Raw genomic sequence first — 19818 nt, 5'->3', positions numbered from 1 at the left:
TTCGTTACATTACAACACTGCTCTTGACTTGGTTTACAGTCTGGTTGCTATAACTGTGTCTTTATGATGCATGTTTGTTATGGCAAAGAAAACCAAGAGATGATAGACTCTCGTGAGGTTGGATGTCTGGTTTTTGTTCAGTAGTTTGTCTTACCAGCCTTGTTATACTGCATCATAACAATTAGTAGTATTTGGCAGGGAGCTACACTGCGACCAAAATGGTCGCATATGCGACCTTTTGAACTGCCGTTGCGACCCTAATTTTTAATGGGTCGCAAATGTGCTACCTAATGTTTTAGACAATATGCTATGATTTACTATAAGCATTTATTAAAACAGAAATGTGGATTTTAAGAATACGTTTTATAACGTGCTCTGAGCAAAATGTTGGCTTCATTTTGCGTGAAAGCACGTCGTGTCTCTCCCTATCAGTGTGCGTTTGCGTTGTCAGTTGTTTCTCAATGAATTAGGTGCGACGCGAAGCAAGCTCAGTGTCTTCCATGTTTCTGAACTTGAGCAGAGGTCTTTCTTCACTGAGGATGCGGGACCCGTATGGTTCCGGGTTTATTTTAAATGGTCAGTCGGGTCCGGTTAGGTCCTAGTTTAATTACTTTGGGTCCCAAGTCTGATTAATGTTGTGTTTATAACCCGAGTCGATCGGAAAACGGCCATGATCGCTCCGCGCTAAAGCTCGAGTGCAGTTTCAGCGTGCCTCCGGTTTCTATGGCGAGGGTTCTTGTTACGACCACGCGCAGCATTTTTCTTTCTCACATTTTTTAAATCATCTTATTATTAATAAACCATATCTTTTCTAAAACCATATCCATATTAAGTTTGGACAGAGATTGTAGCAAAAAGCAATGCTAATGTCAAGCCAATTGCACTGAACGAGCAAAGCAATGTAAAGTCTGTCACCGGGACAGCAAGTAGACTTTTAAATTTGAAATAATAAGTGGATTAAGCTTTTTAAATCGGCAAGAGAGAAATAGAAAGATAGAGCTGAAGCAGTAAAAGTGCCCATCTAATAGAAATTATTACCATTATAACATCAGTCATAACATCAGTCACATTTATAATCTATAGACCTGCACTGTCTATTAATATACTATACATAGTATTGTATTATATTGAGTTTGATAAAAGGGGTCTAATTCCTTCATATATCAGTGCAAAAACAGTAAGTGTTTTCGTGGTGCTTTGACAAACAGTGTCAGCTTTGTTAATGGCAAAGAAAGTTTGGGGTGGTTAGATTAATGAAATATAATGTGAAATTAATATTAATTTTCAATAAATCAGTATTGTATTGTGTTGTGTCACACATAATTAGTTCTTCGTCACATGTATAGTAAACCATTATTTGTCAGTGGGTAATAATTGCCATTTTCACCAGCTACCACCACCAAGTAAATTTCAGATCTGTGGGAAACACTGCAACGTTTAAGAAAACAAGAAGGCATGTGCACAAGATGGCAAGTAAAATAAAAAGCATATCTGTATGCAATACAGTTTCATTATTGTTCATTATTATCCAGAGCGCCTTAATATAACTTGAAAAAAATATGTGCGACCAAATCATATTTTGCGCCAGTAACTGAAAAAGTTGGTCGCGCAAGTGCCACCAGTGGAAAAGGTTAGTGTAGTTCCCTGTTTGGGGTGTTAATGACCAGTGGCGGCTGGTCACTAGGGGGTGCTGGGGCGCCGCCCCCTTAAAGCTGGCCAGAGAGGAAAGCTACTTTAACATGTTACCAAAAAGTTAAATATATAGTGCAAATTAATACAAAATAAAATCATTTAGTTGTACTATTTCACTGTTAGTCATGTTATAATTTATATAAAACAATTAAAAATCAAAACTGAGTTTGTTGTGTGTGTGTCATGTTTGTGTGTCTGGGGCGCACTCCTAATGAGTGTCTATGTAGGTCAGGAAAAAGGGTAAAAACATGTGACCTGAGGCTGAGCTCTAAGTGGCTGGTTTCGGATCCGCCCTGGGGCGCAGGACTGTGCGCCCCAAACACTCCCACTTATGTTGTAAGCGAATCAATATTGCTTTTAATGTTTTTTACCTCCTGTGATTGGATCGTTCGAAGATTCTCATAACCGCATTGGAGATTGCTGTGTTAACTGATAGCTGCAGTACAGATCAGTGAAAGCAAGTAAAATATCTTGAGATGAAGGAACATATGCTTTTATCCTTACAAAATCACCCTATACAAGGTATTTAATTGATGAATAAATAAAGGATTAAGAAGCTTGGACCAGATCGACCAACGGAGTCAAATGATGGCAGTCTGTGTGGTGCTCCACCACTTCTCATTGCAAACGGAGTTGGCTAGCTGGATATCATGTAAGTCTTGAGTTTTATTTTTTCCCTGTTTGCTGTTTTAAAGTCTGAATGCGTGATAGACGTGCAAGACATGAACTTTTGTGGCGTGTTTGAGCTTGTGTTGCGTGGATATAATGAGAGCGAGAGCTCAAATAATCCGGTATATTCCGTGGCTTGGTCAACTTTGTTGTTAGTTTTGTTGTTGTAGAGTTTAAAAAAGCACCCACGAGAAAACCACTGTTTTTAAGGAAACTTCACGAACCGTGCCTATTGAGCTGATGGACTGTAGCCTATGTACTTAGTCTGTTGTGAGGGAAAAATGTGCTTGTGCTATTGCTATAAAAGCAAAAAGAAACATACGAGCCCGTGATTAGGCAACTTTAGTGTCTCTTTTTGTGTGTGTTCGGTCGCGTTAAACGAAAAGTCTTTGACAGAGAAAATTTAAGCAAGATAAAGAAAAATCTGACCGCCATTTTGGCAGATTGCCCATACAACTCAACTTGAGAATGTAATTCCTAATCATGTCCAGTTGGTGGCAGTGTGTTGCTCAAATGACGCCCTGGTTTCTAAACATTCTCGTGATATTTTGATGTCATACACTGATTGGTCTGCGCATGGCTGCTGAAGTTAAACACTACAGGAGCGCTGCAACAATTTATTTAAGATTGTATACTTTAACACTGAGTTTCTGTCACATTATTAGACTACTATAAGGGGTTGCCACCCATCTAATCACTTATTAGTTTCTGTATAAAGTCAGCAAATTCCATTTAACTTATGAAACTAACACCATAATGGTTACTAGTCAGTGATTGCAACTTCTTTATACTTTTTTTTGCTATACCCAATGTCTTTAAAATCACATTGAAATAGCCAAAAAATGTAAGACCAAAGGGCCATGCCAAGGATCAAGAGTCCTACTAAAGCAACCGCTGATCACGAGAATGGCAACTATTATTTTCAACAAAAAAATCAACTGTCTGGGACGGTTTACCAGACAGGGAGAGTCCTAGACTAGAGCTGTCCAAACTCAAAACAACTTAGACTGACATATCCTAAAATACATCAGTGCCCTTTGTTTTGTTTTGTAATGTTTTTAGTTAGGCATGTTTGTTAAAACTAGTTATATTTCCTAATTAAACTAAGGCCTATTCCTGGTTTTAGATTATCCCTGTCCAGGAAAACATCCCTTAATGAATTACTTCTCAGTAAGAGCTAATGTACATATAAAATAAAATCTAACTGGTTGGTAATAAGTGAAGATGGTAATGCTGTTTGTGGAGTTGTTTGATGCTCTTCTTGTGAGATCTTAGGAAATCTGAGTAACATTTTAGTAAAATCTGAGGACATTTTAAACTGCTAGTTTATAGTTATAAGGCAGTAATATTGGGGGGACCAAATTCAGTTTACGCATTACTAAAACAGCATACTTCATACAGACAAGCAGAGGAGCCCGAAATGTGAACATTTAAGATTGAAAATATAAGAATTTATTTATCTGTTTTCCAGGAGAGAGAGAGAGAGAGAGAGAGAGAGAGAGAGAGAGAGAGAGAGAGAGAGAGAGAGAGAGAGAGAGAGAGAGAGAGAGAGAGAGAGAGAGAACCCAGATGCAGGCTTTGGATGTACACATACAAGGTTTATTGGGTACAAAAGAAAACCCAATTGGTACCTAAAAAAAAAACTAAAGGCACGAACAAAGACAGATGATAAACAGAATAAAACTACACAAAACTGTGACAGGAATGACAGCTATGTTTACATGCGCAAAATTGTGTCAATGATTTTAATATGATTGAAGGTTATGACGATACACACTGTTAAACCTTGCTGTAGATTTCTTGGTAAATAACTGTAAAATAGGCAGTATTTAGCTTTAACATCGTTGAAAGGTATTTTACTGTGATATGAGGTGCAGTTATGCTGCACTAATAATAAACTACAGTAAATTACTCTTGGCACCAATTAAGGAAAATAACTGTAATATTATCTGGTAAACTACTGTCCTCTACATTCCCCATGATGCACTAATTTATTGAAAACTGTATACATCTTCAGTCAGAAAACAATGATTAATGCATTAACACACACATACGAACACATACATGTGCATGCATACAGTACAAACAATTCATCCACAGGTGCAGGTGTCACCAATTTGCCTAGATAAACTTGTTTGTATGTTTGTTTGTTTGTTTACTCTGGAGCGTGCTGTGTTTAACAATATGATAGTGGATTTGTATGTTTAAAAGCTGAAAATGGATCACACAACTATGAGTAAGTAAACTGTTAAACTATTTGTGAGTGTCTTTAAAACACATAAAGGTAAGATTCCAAATAGCTTCCTGATTAGCAAGTTTTTAGCATGTTAACCCTTGTGCATTGTTTAAAATCACTGTCCTTTCGTGTTGTTTGTTATGGAAGGTATTTTTGTTAATCGCAAAATGAAAAAATGAAATGCTAAAATAAAAATTAAAACATTATATTAAATTATTTCATTTTCATTTTCAACGTGATGAAGCATCATTCCGGCCAAATTGAAAAATAAAATAAAATTGATGATTTAGAGTCAAGACTGACAATATTAAAATAAAAAGGCAAGCTTGAAAAGGAATCTGTAAATAAATTTTTTAAAAGGCTTTTTATTCATGCCCAAGCAATAATAGGGACAAAATTAAAATGTAAAGTTCAGTTTTAATTTTATGTTCTGTTTTCATTTTCGTTTTAATTTTCATGTTCATTTTTATTTTCAACTTGTATGCAAATTCAATGTTAATCAGTGGGTGGGGCTTGCTTAAAAATGGGGATTGGCTGAAGCCGTGTTGCCAACTCAGTGACTGTGACTGCGTTTACATGCAGCCAATAACCCGTTCAAATCCGGAATATTAGCAATAACCCGGTCGCGCACGTCCATGTAAACACCGGCAAAAACCCGAATATGCTCATATTCCTGTTTTTAAAATCCTGAATATTACCCCTGGGTTACCTCTTTTCTAACCCGAAATTTTGGTCATGTAAACGCGCATCGGGATATTCCCATCAAAAGGAACCTTGATTTGTGTACTGCGCATGTTCTATTCGCAAGGAATCTTGGTCTTTTGAGTAGAGGAACTTCAAAAACCCGCAGGGAGTAGAGGTAAGCATGGTGAGAGAGATGCGCCACACTTATAGAGCGAGGAGGAAACCAATTGCAACAACCTCGTTTTCACGTTAAATTAATATATAGCTATTCTTGTTTTTCAAATCATACATGTATAATAAAGGCCAAAATAGATTGTCAATAGTTATGAGAGTAACTTGTTTTTTGTGTGAATTTGAATTTAAAATGTAATACTATGCTATTCATATTTCGTTAAATACAGTGAATGTGTGAAAAAAGTTAAAGATGACAGAATAACTGTAGCTTCGTCTAAGATTAAAATTACTTTAATTTAACTGATCAACACAAATACAAAGCGGCATAATATAACTGATTGCTAACCAGCATTAAAACCACTTAAAATAAAAACCTAGGGTTTTTTCTTTGTATACAGCATCCGCTCCGTGGATAAGGATGTTGGAATAACGCCAGTGGCTTTATTATTAACTGACTGAATACTTATACCTGACATTTAGATATGAAAGTTTATCATCAACAGTACCTGCGTGTAACATTATAAACATTGATGATCATCTGCCGACTCGACTGTTTCTGCACGTTCTCAGTCCGCTTAATTAATGGCTTTTCGTTCTATCCGCGTGAGCAAAACATTTTTGTTCTGTACTTTTTTACTTGCATGTATTTCTACATATTTTCGGCCAAGTAACACTCAGGATATAATGTAAGTTATTATAGATAGCATATAAGCTTGTTCTGAAAGAATGACAATTATAAAAATGATCTATCCAGCTTAATTTAGCCAAAATAATGATTTATTCTTTTTCATACTTTATAGATGTTAATTTATCTACTAATATATTATTGAAAATGCCATAAATAAATATTCATTGCCTTCTGTAAGCTATTGCATGCGTTTTGTACATTTATATGTGCATAAATACTGTCTTATTTTTAATTTCTTTAAGACACGGTTGTGTTCTCTATTTACCGATGCTCTGTAAATATGCACTTAAAAAACCTTCTTGTTAGAAAATTGTTCTTCAATTAATTTTTTTTTCAAAAATATATTTAGCTGAAGGCTAATATAGCTTGTTAATCTTTTTCTCAAAAAAGGAAAGACGTGTAAGGGTGTTTTCACATATACACTGTTTAGGTCGGCCCAAATGACGTGTCGCTCCGAGTACGGTGCGTTTGGGTCAGTGTGAACACAACAGCCGCACTCGGGTGCGCACTAAACGACCGCTCCGAGACCGCTCTAAACAGGTGGTCTCGGAGCGGCTGTTGCCGAACTCTGGGGCGACCCACCTGTGGTGTGAACACTGCTGGACCTCGGGCCGAACCAAATACAGGAAGTTCTCCACATGTTTGAGCCACTGGGCTTTCGTTGTGACGTGAGCCGGGTGTTATATTTTGGGTTAACAACAAACAAGCCAATTCTGGTCCGTTGCATAGAGATTCGCTGTCTCCTTTACGTTTGAGCTGATGATTTTATAAATGCATAGCTGTCCTCCACACACAAATAGTGACATTACGGGCTTTCAGCAAACGGCTCCGTGAGAAAGGCTTTAATAGAACAGCTACGCAATTTCGCGTTAAAGCAAAGAAACTTCGCAAATACGTGCATCGTTTATCTCCACATCTTGATAGCTGCGCTCTCCCTGTCAAGCTGGTTGTCGTGGAAACGTGGGGGTGGTCATGAGACGGTAAGAGCTGTCAGAGACCAATGACAGCGCTGACCGTTGTCACATGGTGTACGGTGCGGCATTTCGAGTAAAGTAAAAAATATATATATGTGAACACGGACCGCACTAACTGAAAAATGATACAATGTATTTTGGTGCGCTCCGAGGCCGCACCACGGTGCGCACCAACATATGTGAAAACAACCTAACTTAGCCTACCCTGCTTCTACATCGGTGCAGCTTGTTCTGGATTTAAATAATACTTTTATTTTAGTAAATGAAGGCGGTGAAACCGCATAGCGCACTAGTGAGCCACGCAAAACCACCACATTTACCTTTTAATCACAGTTTACATCAGGATATTGCCAATTCCATGTATACAGGGGTAACTCTCTCTGCTCACGCATGTAAACGGGTTATTCCGAATGTTTCAGAAACCCGAAACCCGACCTTAACCTGACCATAACCCGAATATTTACAGCATGTAAACGTAGTCTGTGTTGCTTGCCAACTTAGCGACCTTATTGCTACATCTAGCGACTTTTAGACCCATTTAGCCAAACTTAGTGACTGTTTGGATGAATCTTAGCTTCACATCTGTACAGATAGGCTACTGTGTCGATTGTACTGGCCAACGAGTGCTGGGTGGCGCTGTCACGGTGAAATGTGTGTCTACCCTCTGTGCATAGTATGGGAAGCCGACCTCCTCAAAAGAAGGACGAAACTGCGCCACTCGATTATATGCGCGGCCCAATGGACAGAGCCGCGCGACTATCTGGATAGCGCAGAGATGAGTTGTTTACTTGCGCCACCCGATGGATAGCGCAGCGCTGACCAGTTTCATCAGAGCAGCGCGACCCACTGGGAAGCGCAGCGCGACTCTGATGGAATAGACTCGATTTACCCACAATTCTCTGCTAGTATACAATTTATTTCCAGTTTAAATAACCATTTTGTTTATTTTGCTACAAGACAACTTAATTTACTAATGCATAAGTTAAAACAGCATCTAAACACTTATCAGCTTGATTAGTATAATCGGGTAACCATAAATAACAATTTCTTCCTCTTTGCAGTTAATTTAATAGAGGTGACCACACGTCTGACGTAAATTATCTCTGTTTATTATTATTTTTTTATTTTGTGTTAAAGATATGCACGAATTCTACTATTCTGTTATTTGACATTAATAAAAATGATTACAATATGAAGGGCAATGATCAACGATTTTTTTATATTTATAATATCTTATATGGTGTTCTGAGTCACGTCCGTTTAAACACACTTCTGATGCTGCTTTGCTTCGTCATTTGTATACTTTATGCATTGCAGTTACATTTATTTTATTATTTAATTTTTGTAATAATTTTTAAAGATTTAATAATGACATTATAGCATTATGCAATAGTTTTGCATATATTTTTCTGGTAGTGCCAGCTGCATTTCTTGACATATCAGGAAATGTGGGTTTGCAAGTTACTTTGGTTTGTTAGTCCCGCACTGATAAAGTGACATAAGCTGTATTTGTTAATATCTCAGCTGTTCCCAATAACCAAGCACTGCTATATAGAACATTTTGCAAGTCGTAAACAATTGGTCGAAGCTCTTAGTGTTTCAGTTTTTTAACACGTTGGGATAAAATACAACAACCAACATATAGAATTGAATCAAAAAGTTAAACAAACATCTTTAAGATATATGTGAAATAAAGAAAACCGTTTTTGAAACAGGAAGTGTTTCTGGACCAGCGTTGTTTACATCTTGCAAAATGGTTTAAGTTGCTTCTATGAAAGAGGGAGTGGAATTCGCACAAGTTGCCTGCCAATAAATAAACAGTCGAATAATGATACTTTTATTTTTTTATCTTTAATATTTAATAATGTTTTGACAGCACTAACACTGTTTTGTCCCACTAGCAGAGAATTGTGGGTAAATCGAGTCTATTCCATCAGAGTCGCGCTGCGCTTCCCAGTGGGTCGCGCTGCTCTGATGAAACTGGTCAGCGCTGCGCTATCCATCGGGTGGCGCAAGTAAACAACTCATCTCTGCGCTATCCAGATAGTCGCGCGGCTCTGTCCATTGGGCCGCGCATATAATTGGTCCGCGCAGCGCGGATCACTCGAGTGGCGCAGTTTCGTCCTTCTTTTGAGGAGATCGGCTTCCCATAGCATGGAGCTGGGCAGCGAGCAACATTTATGGCGCTTTTCCATTGCATAGTACCCCTCGGTTTAGTTTAGTTTGGGTCGGGTCAGCTCACCTCACTTTGGCGTGGTTAGCTTTTCCATCGAGTTTAGTATCACTTCGGAGTGGGAGGGATTATAGGCGTGTCGTTATATTTACGCTGCCTACAGCTGGGAGATCATACACGTGAGAGTGTCGTTGTACATTCCCATACATTCATTTATTTCTCAGTCTGCCACAAAATTAAAATTGGCCACCACAAATAGATGTTTGCACATCGCGTTTATAACTACCTCTGTCTCACATGACAGTATCTGTTCAAACACCCGACCCGTGGCGTCAGTCGACGGCGCTCCGCTGAGCCTCATTCAAGTTGCATTTAAGCATATATAACGCGGACGTGCACGTCGCGAATGTGCCGCCACAAACTGCAAGTCTAGAAAAAAACTGTTATGGTGTCCCGGATTCTCAACCTGCGGATGTTTTTTACAGAACACAGATAACAACATGTTTGCTTGAGACAGCGCAAGCTAGCAGTAAGCTAAAGCTAATATTTACATTATAGCGATGACGTGACGATTCTCTCAGACCAATCAGTGATCTACAGTGTTTTCGCGTCACATTTGGTATCAGCTCGGGTCGCTTGGAACCCCAACCGAGGTGGTACGAAAAAAAGTATCGGGTACTACGTACTGCACCCAATGGAAAAGCTCCCAAAAGTAAGCTGACCCGACCCAAACTAAACTAAACCGTGGGGTACTATGCAATGGAAAAGCGCCATTAGACTGATAGACAGATACCTGGGTATCACGTAGACTACACCACTGTTTATACTTTACATTTTCTGCGTTTCTAATGTCATTTTCCTTTTGTAATTTCCGCTTCGCGCTCCCACTTAGCTTCTCCGTGTCTCGTTTTTTTCTATTGTACCAACGCCTTGCGTCACGTAATGCTCGGCGAACCTTTGACCCACCTCATGTGGACTGACCAATGAGGAGAGGGTCTTAACCTGAGGCCCTCTATTCATTGGTCAGTCCACATGAGACTCAACCGCTCTCAACTCACGTTAGGCAGCGCAGCGTCTCTCTTTGCAGCGCATTGAGCGCAAAGCCTGTGTTGACAGTTTGTTTAATATAAAGCGGCCAGCGGGAGATTACCAGATACAGTATTTTGCTGTTGCCCTTGCTGCTCTGGGCCCTTTGGAGGTCTTGGGCCCCTGGGCAATTGCCCAGTTGCCCGTATGGTTAATCCGGCCCTGCCTATTATTGCTTGGGCATTAATAAAAAGCCTTTTAAAAATTGTTTTTAAAGATTCCTTTTCAAGCTTGCCTTTTTATTTTAATATTGTCAGTCTTGACTCAAGATTATATTGAAAATGAAATGTCAAATCATCAATTTAATTAATTTTTTTTAATTTGGCCGGAATGATGCTTCATCACGTTAAAAATGAAAATGAAATAATTTAATATAATATTTTAATTTTTATTTTAGCATTTCATTTTCAAATTTGGGACATATTTTGCGATTTATTTTATAATTTAATTAATTATTTTATAATTTAATTAATTATTTTATAATTTAATTAATTAATTTTAAAAAGTCCAAAAATACCATACTCTTTACTTACAGTGTCAAAAAAATTATTTCCTAATACGAACTATTTACATAACTCAGATGTATCAATATACCTTTGAGATACTTATATGCACTGTTTATGTAGAAATAAAGTTTACTTTTGAAAGGGTATCGCCCGAGTCACAGCTTCTGTACATTTTCTTCTGCGAGTGTTAATAAGGTTTGTACTGACTCATCAGTACAATATATATTATTATATATTACAATATATAATATCACTGTTTTAATAAACCACACTGATGCTTTTTCCCAGTAAGGGTTTTAAAAATGTCTAACAACTACAAAACTGTTGTCTACTCAAAAGTGTTCATACCTTGAATGTGTAACAGCAGGATCAATGATGAGAGTCTGAAGTTCATGATGTAGTTTTGTAGAAAGTCACATAAGACCCAAAACTCTTTTCTTATTCCTGAGAGAAAACAAAACATCATTGTGACGCTCAATTCATCAGACAGTTATTACAGTAAAATAAAACACAACTAACATGCTTGTTTTTTTGTAACATTTCAAAGATTCAATACATATACATGTGTATACATACGTGCTTGTGGAGATCTCTGACTTTAACCGGTTTTTAAAGTTGTCTCAATATCTGAAGTTGTGGTAGATCATTTAATGATCTGATTATCGTACTCAAGCGGATGTTAAAGAAAGACTCTCCTTCACTTTTTGACGCAGCATAAGAAGAAGGAAAGCATTTCAGAACATGCTTGGATTTTACATAATCTGACTTTTTTTATAGAAAACTCGATTTACGATTCGATTCAAGTTTTTTCCCCGGCCCCATTTAAAACAAAATAATTGCAAACTGTAAATATTTTTAAAAAATATATATTTATTATATTTAATTAAAATGCATCAACAAAAAATTGGGGAGAAATGAAGATTTGGCGAATGCAAAATGTATGTCAGTGTTTCCCACAGATCTGAAATTTACTTGTGGTGGTAGCTGGTGAAAAGGGCAATCATTATAATCCACCGACAAAAAATGGTCTACTATACATGTGACACAGAACTAATAATGTGTGACACAACACAATACTTTGAATTATTGAACATTAATATTAATTTCACATTATAGTTCATTAATCTAACCACCCCAAACTTTCTTTGCCATGAACAAAACTGACACTGTTTGTCAAAGCACCACAAAAACACTTACTTATTTTGCACTGATATATGAAGCAATTAGACCCCTTTTATCAAACTCAATATAATACAATACTATGTACAGTATATTAATAGACAGTGCAGGTCTATAGATTATAAATGTGACTGATGTTATAATGGTAATAATTTCTAGAGATAGGCACTTTTACTGCTTCTGCTTTCTATTTCTCTTTTGCCGATTAAAAAAAGCTTAATCCACTAATTATTTCAGATTTAAAAGTCTACTTGCTGTCCCAATGACAGACTTTACATTACAGCTTAGCGTTTTTTATATCCTGAGTCAGCTTGAGCTTTGCTCGTTCAGTGCAATGGGCTTGACATTAGCACTGCTTTTTGCTACAATCTCTGTGCAAACTTTTTAGATTTTAGTAAAGACATGGTCTATTAATAGTAAGATTATTAAAAAATGGGATAAAGAAAATGCAGCGCGTGGTCGCAACAAGAGCCAGTTGTTATCACCATAGAAACCGGAAGCACGCTGAAACTTCACTCGAGCTTTAGGTAGCGCTCACGGACGTTCTCCGATCGACTCTGGTTTTACACACAATATTAATCATACTTGGGACCCAAAGTAATAAACTAGGACCGACCCGGACCAGACTGACCATTTCAAATATAAACCCGGAACCGTACTCTCAGGGAAGAAAGACCTCTAATGGTAAAACTTTGCTCAAGTTCAGAAACATGAAAGGATACATTTTGACACTGAGCTTGCTTCGCGTCGCACCCAATTCATTGAGAAACAAAGAGCACGTGAACACACACTCAACGGGAGAGACACAACGTGCTTGCACGCAAAATGAAGCCAACTTGGATGCTATAAACACATATGCACATAAGCATATGTGACTATTTTGGTCGCAGTGTAGTTCCCTGGCTGCTCAGTTATCTCAGTATGTGCTGCAGTTGATCCAGTTTGCCGCGCTGGATGATGAGTTTATGATGCGCTGGATGATGAGTTTATGACGCGTGCATCTTTACGGGCTCTCTCAACAAAACACGGGTCATCCAGTCAAGTTTAGAAAATACGGAAATTCGTAAAGTGATTTTTTTTCCTGGGCAGGTCGCAATTTACCTGGGCGGAATGCCCAGTAGAGCCTATGTTTGGGAAACACTATATGTACTGCACTATACTGCAGAGGGGGAGAAAAAAAAAAATATGAATCGATTTGACCTACCAACTCGATTTTAAAATCAAATCGATTTTTTTCCCAGCCCTAAATCTGACAACTATTCTTATCTTTATGTATAGCTGTTATTTGTTGGCGAGGCCTGTAAACAGCGGCGTGTTTACCATTTTGGGGGCCCTAAAGAAAGTCCAAGGAACTGGAGCCCCCACGCCCCTCTCAGATCTATCCTTTGCTTGCAAATTCCTTATAGGATGTATTTAAAACAATGTAATTTATACACTACTGCAACTTCAGTCTGTGATCTTACTAAAAAAAAACAACATAAGAAAAAAGGGTGAAGCATTAGATTACGATTCAGACTGAACTAACAAACTGAACTAACAAACACCAGCAATGGACGTTATAAGTTGGTTATTGCTGGATTTGTAATGGGAATCACATAGCTCTCATTTTTATATTGCAGAAACAAACTTACTGTGAGATACAACAAGCATATAGACGCTACTGCCTGTAAAAGATGTCTCTTATCTTTACTTCATCTTTTATGTTTTCAGCAGAAAAAAATCTAATCATTAATCTTCATCTTTTTACTGCTAGTGCTCTTATTCTTGAGCAACAGTCTCAACTTGATTCACAGGACAGATTATGTTTTATATTTTTATAAACCTGTTCCTTTCATTACTAATACACTGAGACAGAAATAATCTGCAAATTTGTATATTTACATTACACTTTTGGGGAAACTGTTTAAAAATGAATATAATTGTTTCTTTGAAATTGCAAAAACCTGTAAAAACTGTTAAATGTAGCTGATAGAAAATAAAATATGTAATGCACGTAGGAGTGAAGTATGCGCGGAACTTCCTTTCAGACTTTTCAGTGCAACTCATGTGGGTCTAAAAATAAGCAGAGTGCAAAGGAGCTTAAAGCACCTAACAACTAAAATCTCCAAAAAGGTTATTATGTCCATTTAAAGATTTAACTAAGAAATGTATTTAAAGGGAAAGTTCACAACATCTCTCGGGTCCTTAGAGAGTTTAAAATGAACAACATACAACTCCATCCTCTATATTGAACAACATACAACTCCATCTTCTATATTAACTTCTTGCTGTTGGATGTGTGTTTATTTGTAAATGATGTCAGAATCACATTTAGTCTAAAGTACTGCAGGTTAACATGTACAAGGAAATTGTCTTGTGCTGCATGCAAAACCGCCTACTTACATACTATTTAGTAGGTAAAACGCAGTAGGCAAGGCAAGTAGTATGTCTGAATACATAGGCCCTGTCCCAAATGGCGCACTGTATATGGAATTTCCCTATCGTGGCCTTAAATTGTGCGTGCTCGCTTAGTCAACGAGTCCGTAGGGTGTCCCATCTGTCATTTTTACGCTTCAAAGTGTCCTCATCAGCGCCCCCTTGATGCGGTCTTTGGCAAAGCCCACACTGCAGCAGGCTTCATGCACTTTACCAACCCAGAAGTCCTTGCGAAAGAGCAATCATGTCACGGAGTGACTTCAACGGAGCGGAACTAAAGTGAGTAGGAAGAGGTTCCGCCCGGACCCGGTTGCACAAACACCGGCACTTCCGGGTTTCCCGGGGATCCCTGCAATCACCTAAAACGAGACACAGCTGTACCATTGACGTGGCAAATAACGATTGGGTGAGTCACGCTGGCAGAGGTGTATATAAAGGAGAGTTAGAAGGAAACATGAAGTGTTCAGTTGCGCCAAAAATACCGCTGGGAATATCCGTGGGCTGAGTTGTTTGCATCAGGAGGCGGCATTGGGCGAGTGTTGGAGATCTGTAAATGAGAAACCACTGTTAAAGTCAACCAAAGGGTGAGCATTGGAGCAATACGAGTCGTTTGAACATTTGGATTACGGCTGTGTTTGTATAACAGCGAGTTGTACTTACCGAGTTGGGGGCATTGAAGGATGCCACGAAGAGGAGGGAAGATCGATTGGAGATAACACAGTCGTGAGTAACCCTAAATACTGCTGTACGAAAATTGCACATAGTTAAAGGAGTGTGTGTTTTGTTTATTAGCAGCCCCACCAGGTGCGAAGCGGGTGGGCGAGCCGGAAGTCGAGTGTTCTGCTGGCATTGGATAGCGAAGCCTCTAAGTCCGGTTGGGACATCGTTGGGTGGCAGACGAGATCTCTCTCCCTTAACCCAGAGCTGATTGTGCCAAGAGAAGAGGGCGAACCCTAAATATTCACTGGAGTGTGTGCTGTGCAGTGTGAGAGTGATCTTTTTGACGTGAGTACACTAAGCTTGTAGTGTGGTGTCGTGTCCTTGATGTTTGTGCTTCTCTCAGGGAAAACCAGTTTCTGTGGAGGCCATCAGGAGTCGCTGCACCGACGTCGGCCCCAGCCCAAATCCACCCGCTGCTTGGCTACGTCCTGTGTGAACCAGTTAAAGGTATTGAGGGGAAAACAGGAGGTTGATTGGGCATCCAGCGGCAGAGGAGCTGCCAAGGGGGAACAGAGGGTGCGGGCGCTGTGGACGTATTGTATGTGACAAGTGTATATTCAACCCTGCTGTCTCGTCTAGATCTTCGCCTGACCTAGGAGAACGGGAAGAGGACATGTGGACCCGGTTAACTTGGATCCACCAATAGCGAGGCGCCGTTGCGCCGGTCGCAGTCTAAGTGCCAGGAGGGACCCCTGCCCCGTGCTGTGCTGCGCTAGATGGTGTGGTGACGTATGGTCTAAGATTCCATGTTTTCCCCCGTGCCTAGTTAACATCCATATTACTCGAAAACCTAGAGAAACCTGTAAAGCAAGATACTCACCGAGTTACGAGCTAAAGCTAAACTTATCCAGCCCAACTCGAAAGCCCAGAGAAACCTGTAAAGCAAGATACTCACCGTGTTACGAGCTAAAGCTAAACTTACCCAGCACAACCCGAAAGCCCAGAGAAACCTGTAAAGCAAGATACTCACCGAGTTACGAGCTAAAGCTAAACTTATCCAGCCCAACTCGAAAGCCCAGAGAAACCTGTAAAGCAAGATACTCACCGTGTTACGAGCTAAAGCTAAACTTACCCAGCACAACCCGAAAGCCCAGAGAAACCTGTAAAGCAAGATACTCACCATGTTACGAGCTAAAGCTAAACTTACCCAGCACAACCCGAAAGCCCAGAGAAACCTGTAAAGCAAGATACTCACCATGTTACGAGCTAAAGCTAAACTTACCCAGCACAACCCGAAAGCCCAGAGAAACCTGTAAAGCAAGATACTCACCGTGTTATGAGCTAAAGCTCAACTTACCCAGCACAACTCGAAAGCCCAGAGAAACCTGTAAAGCAAGATACTCACCGTGTTACGAGCTAAAGTTAAACTACTCAGCACGACTCGAAAGCCCAGAGAAACCTGTAAAGCAAGATACTCACCGTGTTACGAGCTAAAGCTCAACTTATCCAGCACAACTCGAAAGCCCAGAGAAACATGTAAAGCAAGATAGTCACCGTGTTACGAGCTAAAGTTAAACTACTCAGCACGACTCAAACGCCCAGAGAAACCTGTAAGGCAAGATACTCACCGTGTTACGAGCTAAAGTTAAACTACTCAGCACGACTCGAAAGCCCAGAGCAACCTGTAAAACAAGATACTCACGTGTTACGAGCTAAAGCTAAACTTACCCAGCACAACTCGAAAGCCCAGAGAAACCTGTAAAGCAAGATACTCACCGTGTTACGAGCTGGAGCTAAACTACCTGGCACGATTCGAAGGTTCAGGTACACTTACAAAGGAAGACACTTACCACATTACAGCCCTATCTAACTTACCTTTCACGGCTTGTTGTTTCAGCAGCGGTAGCACGGAGGGCATCTCATTGGCCGCAAGGAGGGCCACTCTCACCCAGTTGTGATTCCTTGGCTGAGTGTCTGTGGAAGAAGAAGGAAGTCAGTGAAGATATACCGAGTTGACTAAAACCGACGCAATACTTACGTGTGTTTTGCTTTGCCCTCAGGAGGAACCTAGGAGCCTCGAGAAGTCGTTCCCCGCAGGAGGTGGGCCGAGGTCGAAGGAGCTCCGCCCGGCCCTTGCCCTGCTATTTCTAGATCACCAGGAACCAGGCTTCTCCCCCTCCAACGTCCCTTGGCCCGTAGTTCCCCCTGAGGGGAGAGAGAAGAGAAGTTTTTAGATTCCTTTCCCACTTCCTCGTTCCAATTTTAATTAAAGCAAATAAAGTTTCTATTCTATTTTACTTATCTCTTGTTTGTTTGGTCATTGGGGTGCTTTTGGGACCTCCTCGAGGTGGCACTTTGGGAGGAGCGTGACACACATAGCCTGTGGTCCTCTCCGGCCTGTAACAATCAGACCAATCAGACGACGGATGTGAGGAGTTCACACTGACGGGCAACTTCTCTTCCTATTTCCGGCATGACGCTCGAGTCTGTCCCAAAATACGACTCCGGTGCACCCACGTGGACTCGCATCAAGGGTCCCTAAAGTCTGCACTACATGATGTCATCAAAGTGTGGACTCTAAGGAGGACCACAAGTCCGGAGAGTGCCACATACTGGGAATGTGACATATATGTTATGCAAGTTTTAAGTTTTAGTTGATATTTTTACCTACCACATCCATACAGCTCCTATAAACACCAACAGAGGGACAAACACTGAACTGTCCACGGTTTCTGAAGACAAAACACAAACACAGTTATACTTAGAGAAGACAGAACATTAAAACATGACTTTTGTGAATAAACCAATCAGCATCAAGGACTGAAACTATCTTTTATATAATTTCATCAGCTGTATGATGAGATGTTGTGTTACCTCTTACAGTACAGGAATACTCTTGTAGCTCCTCACTGTTGATTGAGTCCAGGTACAGCTTGTTTAATAATCTCAATCCATCTGTTACCTGTTGTCCATTCTTATACCAGATGTAAGTATGTTTGATATCCAGAGTGCATTTGGTTGAACAGCTTAATATCACTTTTTCTCCATCTATCACAGGGTTTGGGCTGCTTCTTATACCTGTGTTTCTGAGATTTAATTAAACAGAATTCACATAAACTACTTTTCAAAGTTGTCAAAGCGTAAGCAACAGTAAAACACACATAGGATGCGTTTCAATTGACAGGCTCCCTACTCCCTGAACACAGGATATCTGTTGTACTTGCACCGACTCTTTTATCATAAACCCCTTCGAAGCGTCTGCAGCAGGCATTTATTTTGACATAACACATGATGCACATAAGTTTACATGACACGCCGAAAACATATTTTGAAATGACGAACCACTCAATAGTTTCTTCTAATTGATGACAGATTAACCGTCTCTACTTTCAGTGAAGTGATGTACTGATGTTCATTTAATCTCTATGCACACATTTAGATTTTAATCTCACTTAAGATGGTGGAATATCGTGTTAAATTTACATACTGTTAATTGTATACTGTGAACACACCTTAAATTACTTTAAAGGGATAGTTCACCCCAAAAAATTAAAATTCTGTCATAATTTACTCACTATCATGTTGTTACAAACCTGTAAATGAAGGAAGATAGTTTGAGTAATGTTTGAAATCAAGCGCATAAACATGACACAAATATATTTTTTTAATTCTGAAGACCCAGATTAAAGATTAGGAGAGGAAACACAGCTGCAAAAATCTGTGTCCTGTTCTTGAATCAGCATAAAAACTTGTTCGGCTTTGCCACAAACCACCCAGGATGAGACTGTGTGATAGACATCTCTGCCCAGAAAACCAGTTTATACCAGCTTCAGTTTAATACTAGATTAGACTGGTAAGCAAAACACATCATATCAGAGACAACCTCAAAAACAAGTGTAAAATTCACAGCATAAACATTAATTATTGTTTAACAAAAGATAAAGAAAACACAAATGGTAAAGGCTCTTATGATCAATAGCATCACTTTAGTCCTTATAAATGTGTTTAGTAAACACAGCATTATTATGAGCAGTTACCTGTGACAATAAGAATGACTCCAGGAGAAGCAGTTTGCTTGCTTGTGGAGATCTCTGACTTTAAAGGGATAGTTCACCCAAAAATGAAAATTCTGTCATCATTTACTCACTCTCATGTAGTTACAAACCCACATAAATTTCTTTGTTCTGATAAACATGAAGGAAGATATTTTGAGAAATGTTTGTAACCAAACCGTCTGTGGACCCCATTTACTTTCATAGTAGGAATAAAAGGATACTATGGAAGTAAATGGGGTCCACGCAGTGTCGGCGCCAGAGAATACAGAATGAGCGGGCCTCCTGTTTTACTGTGGGGGCACCAGGTTCATCTTATTATTATTTTATTATTATTATTACTACATGGCACTGTAAAATGCTTGGTACTGATTGGCCAGTCGCAACATTCAAAGGTATTTTATTCCTTGAACAACCGCCTGAAACACAGGCTAACCCGGGTACTGCGAGCGAGTCACGTTAACAGAGACAGTTACGAATTAATACAGAATAAATATGCATAATTAATCACGTATATGAGATTGTATTTACAATGATTAAACCGAATGTTCGTCTTTTGACTTTTAACTTGTTTTAACGCGTCTGGAAACGTTTTCCCAGAAGGTTTGTATTTCTTTAAAATAAGCTAAT

This window comes from Paramisgurnus dabryanus, chromosome 24, assembly GCF_030506205.2.
Source record: "Paramisgurnus dabryanus chromosome 24, PD_genome_1.1, whole genome shotgun sequence".
Classification (NCBI taxonomy): Eukaryota; Metazoa; Chordata; class Actinopteri; order Cypriniformes; family Cobitidae; genus Paramisgurnus; species Paramisgurnus dabryanus.
The sequence above is the reverse complement of the archived record's forward strand: the minus strand, read 5'-3'. Positions refer to the sequence as shown.